The sequence below is a fragment of the Hylaeus anthracinus genome, unplaced genomic scaffold (genome assembly GCF_026225885.1).
Source record: "Hylaeus anthracinus isolate JK02 unplaced genomic scaffold, UHH_iyHylAnth1.0_haploid 11989, whole genome shotgun sequence".
NCBI lineage: Eukaryota > Metazoa > Arthropoda > Insecta > Hymenoptera > Colletidae > Hylaeus > Hylaeus anthracinus.
Window position 1 is genome coordinate 15,866,805 of NW_026534337.1, and position 8,356 is coordinate 15,875,160.

Here is an 8,356-nt window from a genome sequence, read left to right on the forward strand (position 1 = left end):
TTACGATACCATACGAAGCGTTCAACAACTTCCATCTTTGTTTTTACTGTTTCTTTTCAAACTCTGGATGTCGTTCGAGTTTATCATTTATGGCAACTAGAGTATCTTAATGGTCAGACTCTGTACGATCTAATAACTTGTCTTCTCAGTGTTCTTCGACCTATTTTCGAAATCACAAATAATAGTAATGTATACCTGGTCTTATGTTATGCCCTCTAGCAACCTTCGCGATTCTGCTATTCCGCTAATGATTAAAATGTCTTATACCGTGTTCTCCTGTCGCTAAACCTAGCTCCTACACGTAACCCTAAAAGATAACGCGGACTTTAATGCTGTGCATCCGATGGAGATGCATCGTTTTGTTTACTTTAACACGTCAAAAGTGGTTTAGTGGTCTAGCGTAGTCGACTAGTTCGTTCTGGGTACACGTTGTCGTTAAAATTTTGTTCCGCTATTAGCCGGATGTGTTAGGCTCGTTAATCTTCGTATAGCGTTTAAATGACCGATTAAACATAAACTAACAAAAAAAAAAAAGTGCGGTATATTACCAGAGCAACGTGTTTCCTTGGAATCTGCTGTCGACTGGTCTCCTAATCGTCTATTTAAGTATGAGTTATGCATATATGTTTATGACCAGCGCGCTCGTAAAACGCGGAAACAAGTAATTGTTTTGGAATCGATATTCCTATGTGTACATTATGTGATTACATCAAGAATTTTTAGGGGTGTCCAGCAGTTTTTCGTATCGATAATTTCGTGTTCTTGAGAATTACGAAACGTCGGTTATTCTCAACTCACGAGAAAAATCCTAGAAAGGAAGAATTTCGATCATATTATATTTTAGCGAATTTGATGCTCGTTACACGAAATAGAATTACAAGATCGCGTCTGCCGCGATAACGGCAGCTATCGAATCGCTTTAAAGCTGAACGAATCTTCGATCGCGATATTTCGTCAAACGCGTTTTATCTTTGTCCTCGAACAGTCATTGTACCTCTTTCCTTCGTATTCCACGTTTCCGAGACGAAAAGCAAGAACGTTTTCCCAGAGTCAGAGTTTTTTTTTTTATTTATGGGAGTCCACAGATGCCTGTGGTACCTTTGATATATCGCGACTGGTGGGACGACTTCGATCGACCGGTGTCCAGATTGACGGACCAACACTTCGCCAGAGGACTAGACCGAGACGACCTGGTGTCAAGGTTCTACGACCTTAGCCTAGACAGGCCTCTGCGGTCCATTCTTGGCAGCAGGTACTACCGTTCGTGGAGGAACGATGTACGTCAGCGCTCGAGCGGATCTAGCACGGTTCAATTCGACAACAAAGACAACTTCCAGGTTAGCGACTCGATCCTTTCTACGAGCAAACTGTGCGATATTGAACCGAGGGGATGATTATCGCTCGATCTCAGAGCGAGTTCGAAACTTGCGAAGCCCTCAAAAAGTGATGTTCATGTGTTTACGAAGATCCAGGGATCTACAAATAGATCCTTTCGAAATTGGTCTTTCGTTATTTCGATAACTGGGAGAATTAATTGCGTGCTTAGAGAATCGCGAGCCATATCCATAGTTATCACTCGACGGTACGCACCTACACCTATTGCCGGAGGCAACGGGTATGGTTGCGATTTACCTTCTCAGTCGAGTGGTAACTATGGATATGGGTCAAAATATGATAGATCGAAAGGCTACGGCCGCTGATAAGCTGTTACTATACGACTTGTAACTAATAAACTCTAAAACTGTTCGATAAGTCGAATTTTATTAACGAAGGTTACTTTTTTTTTTTTTAGATTTTTTTATTAATTTGAATGGCACGCGATCTCAAATGTTTTAAGTCGGTTTATGTGTCGTAACTTCAACCAGTTTGCTGCGTGTAAGAAGTGATGGGATATCCGTTCGTGGGTAAATTCAATCTTTTTTCGATACGAGGGCTAATAAGCAAGCGATATATGCGACAACCGTTGAACGAATCGGTTGCAGTAGTCGATTGCCATACAGTTTACCGATTATCTCTGAAAGTTGTCGAGTGGCAATGAGATTTTATGTAGATTTTATTTCTTTCGAGGAGAGACATAGCATGCTTCGATCTCTATGTGTACACCCTGCGAGTTTACAGTCGGAATTTTGTATTTAATTTCAAAATATCAAAGACGACCTCAGGTCGACGAGAGCTTCGAGATTATCGTTGACATAAATCGTCACGATTTCTCGAATTCTTTGGATTTGTTCATCCAAGACTTATCGCTAGCGATACATCAAAGATAGTAGTGAATAGTGTAAAAAGGTCGACTGCTACAGAGAACGATGTTCCGTTATGTTCTTAAAGTCCCGAACTTGTGCAACGGGAATCCCCCACAAATGAGTATTGAACGTGTATTGATTGTGCGTCAGTTCGGTATAGAACCGAACGATGAGGCCAAAACTTAGCATTAAAGCAAAGACAAAAAATCGATCGTATTTTTTTCAATTGGTGAAAGGTCAAATTCCATCGTCGCGATTATTCTCTTCCTGGGATCAAGCGAATTTGTTTAAGAGTACAGGTTACTTCTCATGATATTTCTTTAAATCTGGAGGAAGCTTCTAACGCGATTTCAAACGTCACTTCAAGCTGCATCTGCGTTATTTCGTCGTTCATAAATTAGTAATTCAATATCGTCCTTATACGTAGCACCACGAAGTTCACAACGGCTATCCCATAACTTTCAGCAACGGAAAGTCATGGGATAGCCGTTGTTATTCTTACCGGACGTTTGTAGAGACTACAGTAAAATTAGTTCTGGATGTACGAATTAAAACAGAAGCTTAGGTTTTATTAGACGATTATTGCTTAAGGAAGTACCACTAATGCAAATAATGAAATTCGAGTGTATTAAAAGGAATGTTACGTGTCACGAGTCGATGGAGAGTTTAAACGAAAGAAACGATTTTTGTAAAATCAACTGAGAAAAGGAACTATCGCGAAAGAAGCAAGCGTCCAAAATCAATTTAAAGAAAAAGGCACTCTTCCCCTGCTCTTCTTTAGAAAAAAGAAGAAAACGTTTAAATGTTCGGATATCGTGTCTCTTTGACTACGTGTCTATGTTATACTTGAAGCTGAATAAAACTAGAGCATACTTTAATCTCTTTTGCGTTACGCACAGCCACACGCACACAACCCCTATACTTAAGTCTACGCCGATAATACGGGTACGCTTAAATTGTAACTTAGTAACTCGATAGTAATTTCAACTTATGGATTAACGTGTATGTATATCAGCCACGAATTGATTGTGTATAATATTCAGAAAGCTACGAAATACTTTTCTTAACTCGTGAACTCGTTAATAACTTTGCTTTTTGAATTTTCGGTACGAGGAGCAGTATATGTTTGCCATTATTTTACGAATTAGCAGTTAGCAAAACTTAGGCTGAGAGAATCTAAAGTGAATCTTTTCCTTTAATTATTATTTTGCTCGGATTCGTAAAAATCTTTTGAGGTTTATGGTCATACAAAAAAAAAAAAGAAAAAGAAAAAAAAAGAAAAAAAACGGCGCATTCGCAAGAAGGATTTACAAAAAGAATAAGAAGAACCGAGTGATAAAAAAAAAACTTAGTTACCGCAACGACGAATCAGAACCAATGTCAACGCAACGTTCAAAACATTAATATCAATGAAATATTAATTTTCAAAGTAATAATTTTCAAAGGACGCAGCTAACGAAACAAACGAGGAAACTGGAACACCAGAAGGCCCGAAAACCGATTTCTATTTTTGCCGCTACCACTACTACTTCTGATTTTTGTCGGCATTTTTTTCGCAGACTGCATGATGCAGCGTCGCGTCGCGAGAAAATGATCTCTTTCTGTTGTCGGGTTTCAAAATCTACTCCATCCTTCTTTTTCTTTCATACTTTTTCTCCATTCTAAAAAGAATTTCCTTTATTGTGTTCTGTTAAATTGCCGAACGACGCCAAACAAGGACTCTTTGGAATCCGAAAAAATGGATCGCGTCGAGCGAATCAGTCTTCTAAGTTTTGGAAAAAGAACCGAAAATGTGTGTATTAGCGAAGCACCCCGGAACGGGGGCCCTGCTCCCGGGGCTAAAACTGCTCTTAAAACTTTCGGATCTCTCCCCTTTTGTTATGTATATTAATAATCTCTATATAAAAATAAATGCTCCTCGAATGATCAATGATTGGATCGTAGAAACACGATTCAGATACGAAAGTCTATGTACATAAATGCAGTCGCGAAGTGTCTCTTTGTATACACTCGAAGTGTGACATTATATTTTTTGGTCTCTTCTACTTGGCTCAAGGTACAAAAGTAAGAATCGCTGTTTCTTTCACTATTTCCATCGAAACTAAGCTCGCCGGGTTTTCAGGGTCCTTCGAGGATCTCCTGAATAACCACGGCTCGCTCTCCGCTTAGTTTTGTTTCTGTTTCTCTATACTTCTCATTAAGCTTATAGACCTAGAAAACTGAATAGACTTCTCTTTAATATGTCAACTAAACAGAACAATATAGGCTTTCCCACCCAAGAGAACATGTTTGGCGCGTATCAACGAGCACGTTTCTTATGGTAAAAATATCACCTGCTACTCGCGAGCTAGAGTCGTGGAAAGCGATCCTTTCCCTTTCACGGTTTTTCGTTTGTTTTAGTTCTGCGTTTTTTCTCAATAACCGCGGTTCGCTCTCCGCTTAGTTTCGTTTGTTTTTCTATACTTCTCATTAAGCTGATAGACTTAGAAAACTGAATAGACTTCTCTTTAATATGTCAACTAAACAGAACAATATAGGCTTTCCCCCCCAAGAGAACATGTTTGGCGCGTATCAACGTGCACGTTTCTTATTGTAAAAATATCACCTGCTACTCGCGAGCTAGAGTCGTGGAAAGCGATCCTTTCCCTTTCAAGGTTTTTTGTTTGGTTTAGTTCTGCGTTTTTCTCAATAACCGCGGTTCGCTCTCCGCTTAGTTTTGTTTGTTTTTCTATACTTCTCATTAAGCTGATAGACTTAGAAAACTGAATAGACTTCTCTTTAATACGTCAACTAAACAGAACAATATAGGCTTTCCCACCCAAGGGAACATGTTTGACGCGTATCAACGAGCACGTTTCTTATGGTAAAAATAACACCTGCTACTCGCAAGCTAGAGTCGTGGAAAGCGATCCTTTCCCTTTCACGGTTTTTTGTTTGTTTTAGTTCTGCGTTTTTCTCAATAACCGCGGTTCGCTCTCCGCTTAGTTTTGTTTCTGTTTTTCTATACTTCTCTTTAAGCTGATAGACCTACAAGACTGACAAGACTTCTCTTTAATGTGACATATTACCTCAATAGCAAGTGCACAAGCGCACAAGTACTAACAAAAAAGAATCACGCAATCTGCCACCAGAACCATCAGATGCAGCATATTTGGCTCGTATCAACGAGCACGTTTCATTATGGTAAAAATATCACCTACTACTCGCAAGCTAGAGCCGTGGAAAGCGATCCTCTCCCTTTCACGGCTTTTTGTTTGTTTCAGTTCTGTGTTTTTCTCAATTCCAATGTTCCGTGTGCCCTTGTGGTAGATATTCGTTTAAAGAAGATGGTGCCGACGATTTACCTCGGTCAAACTATGAGTCTGCTCTAAACCATAAAAAGAACATCTAGCTGGATTAAAGAGTTTTAAGCGGATGAGGCACATTCGTAAACTATCATCTTTATCGACTTTAACTCTGAATTCTATTAAGCTCCAATTCGTAATGCGTGCAACGGTTTGTCATGTCGAAATGGGGGAGCTTAAGATCGGTTAAAATCGGTAAGATTCAACTAGCGAGTGCTCCTCATCGGAATCTTAATTCATACTTTAAAATCGGTACTGACACCCTTAAGAAATCGGGGCAGATATCGTGAAAGTGCACTATAGAACCTATTAACGGGGACGTAGGACGATTTTAGTAACCGGGACAGGCTATAACCTCATGTAAAATGCATATTCACTTTCAAGAAGCTACTTTTTTTTAATATGTTAATATAATTGAAATACGTCGGTGCAACGACCGCTTACCTAATTCATGTGCCTCGAAGTGTTCTTCTTGAACAGTTTGAAATGCGAAGAAATTTCAAACTAGTCAGACCAATTTATCATTGCGTACGGATAGTTCAAGCACCGACCCCGTACGGTGGACTATAAAAACACAAATATATACAAGCCTCGTTGATTTCCATCGTAATTGGTTATTTCTTTTGTTTAGGTCGAGACACCTAGCGCAGCCGAACGAATCATCGAAATTGTGAAGACTGGAAAACCCGCGCGCAAATCGATCAAAATAGAGACTACCACCGAGCAAGACTAAACATTGTTAATTTCAAGAAAATTGATCGCCAAGTTTATTTTTATATACGAATTTTTATGGAACCATTTCTACAGTATAACGTTGTTCAGTATTCGGTAAAATTTTGTAACAATACAGTGCTATAAACTTACAAATTGACGATTACGTGAATATTTTTGAATCGTTCATTTAAAACATAGTGCACGGAAACAATGTCTTCGATGATCGTAAAGTCCGACTATTTACGAGATTGGATTTCCTAAGTAGGTAACCGCTGATAAGTACTCTCACCGATATTACTTCCGATTTACGGTGCAAGGACTTACTTATTTCAGCGTAGTATATGACACTATAAAATTCATGTAACATCAACTATCTACGCAAATGAAAAGTAATATCGATGAAGCGGCGGCATACAACGCAACAGACCAAAACAACTACTATAAAAAAATGAAATTTGTATAAATAATGAAATACCCACGAGAAACTGTCGCGTTCCGCACCGGATCCCTCTCGTCTACATTTTAATGTCTTCTTGTCATCAGCCTGGTGACGATGTAAACGAAACGCAGGATTGCTCACTGGTTGGTGGGTCTTCAGGTGTTCTTCACGTCCGAACTGAACGAAAGTTAATTTACGAATGCGCCGAGCCGAGCCGCTCGGCCCCCTTATATAGGCGAGCGCCGCGACACGGCGTCGAATGTTCGAGACGCACCGACAAATGCGCACATTCCTTTATTTTCATATTTCAACACTTTTGCGATCATTTAACCATTGGCCGCCGATATCATCGTAATCCTCGTGTCAAGAATTATCGTTCTGTATCGCGGTTACGTGCATTTTCATGCGTTCAAAGGAAAAAATACGAAAATACCAAGTATTGATCGGTGAACGTACTACGAGATTTCTGGCACGTTCCACTGCTAGAACCCCACCATGACATACACAACTTCACTCCTTCCTTCTCTCGCTTAAACGGTTAGGTGGTATACGTGATGTAAGCGAGAGTAACCACGCGGCATTTATTTATTTTGATCGTTGGGCCTGGAGGCTTGGATTGCTCCCGGTGCGTAGTTTCTGGAATCAAGGACAGCCAGGGATCGTCCTTAACTGCGACGACTTCTATCTGAATTTCTAGAACGTTGTTGCTTCTAGGATCTTCTGTCGCCTTAGCTACGTATTCGTTACTTTTAGAAATGCATCAAACGGTATTTCTAGATGACTTCTGCAGCGCGAGTCTACGTTTGACAGGATCACCAGCGAACGATGCTTTTTCTGATTCGTGGTAGCCACGGTAAGCGAGATAAGAATGTCCTTAATGTCTTCGTGGCTGCAGGATAGGGGACTATCCATCGCGTAGCTGATGGTAAATGAAAATTCATCGCAAAACATTGTGACAATATTGCGTAACACTGTGAAGGAGTTCGTTCAGTGGACCTGCGAGCGAAAATATGCGTATTTGCGTCGCGAATATTCCATAGGACGCCGTGCCTTCCAAGCTGCGCAATTGCGTGTAAAAGTTGAACGGAGGGCAGTTAAAATTATTAATTCCTGCTTTGAAATTGCTTAAATATGTACAATGATTATACGATGGGTTGGGCAGATGCTTTTGCAAGTAACAGTAATACGTTCCTTGCGACAGGTTTAGCTGCATCGATTTTCTTTGCGCATTATTCGATTCCTTCGTACGCATCGCGTCTGAGAAACGTACAGTTAATTTCATTTTTTTTTATTTTATTTTTTTTTTTTTCTAATGGAAATGCCGGTCATGGCCAAGTTGTTATTCCTACGAAATCTTCTTTGTGTATTATTCGAAGAAATAATGCTACGTCTAACGGAGCAGGATCAACTTTGGGACAGGATTCCTCCTTGCGGAAATGAGTACAATGATGGGCAGATGCTTCGACAGATTCGCAGACACAAAGACCGGAAAAGTAGAGCGGACGTGCCGGTTGTCGCGACCAAGCAGATGTAGACTACGCGCACCTATATCTGCAGAATTTTTAGTTCACTTTCGTACAACGTCCTGAAATGAAACCTGTATGACTGGGTACGAA

General features: G+C 40.1%; 1 long non-coding RNA gene across 1 annotated transcript; it reads right to left on the reverse strand.

The window, feature by feature from the left end:
- Positions 1-1,811: 1,811 nt before the first annotated feature.
- Positions 1,812-6,974, reverse strand: LOC128887535 (uncharacterized). Its single transcript, XR_008460053.1, has 3 exons — positions 6,781-6,974; positions 6,032-6,151; positions 1,812-5,610 (listed from the first exon to the last, which is right to left on the reverse strand). It is a non-coding gene; the product is annotated as an uncharacterized LOC128887535 (long non-coding RNA).
- Positions 6,975-8,356: the final 1,382 nt, after the last annotated feature.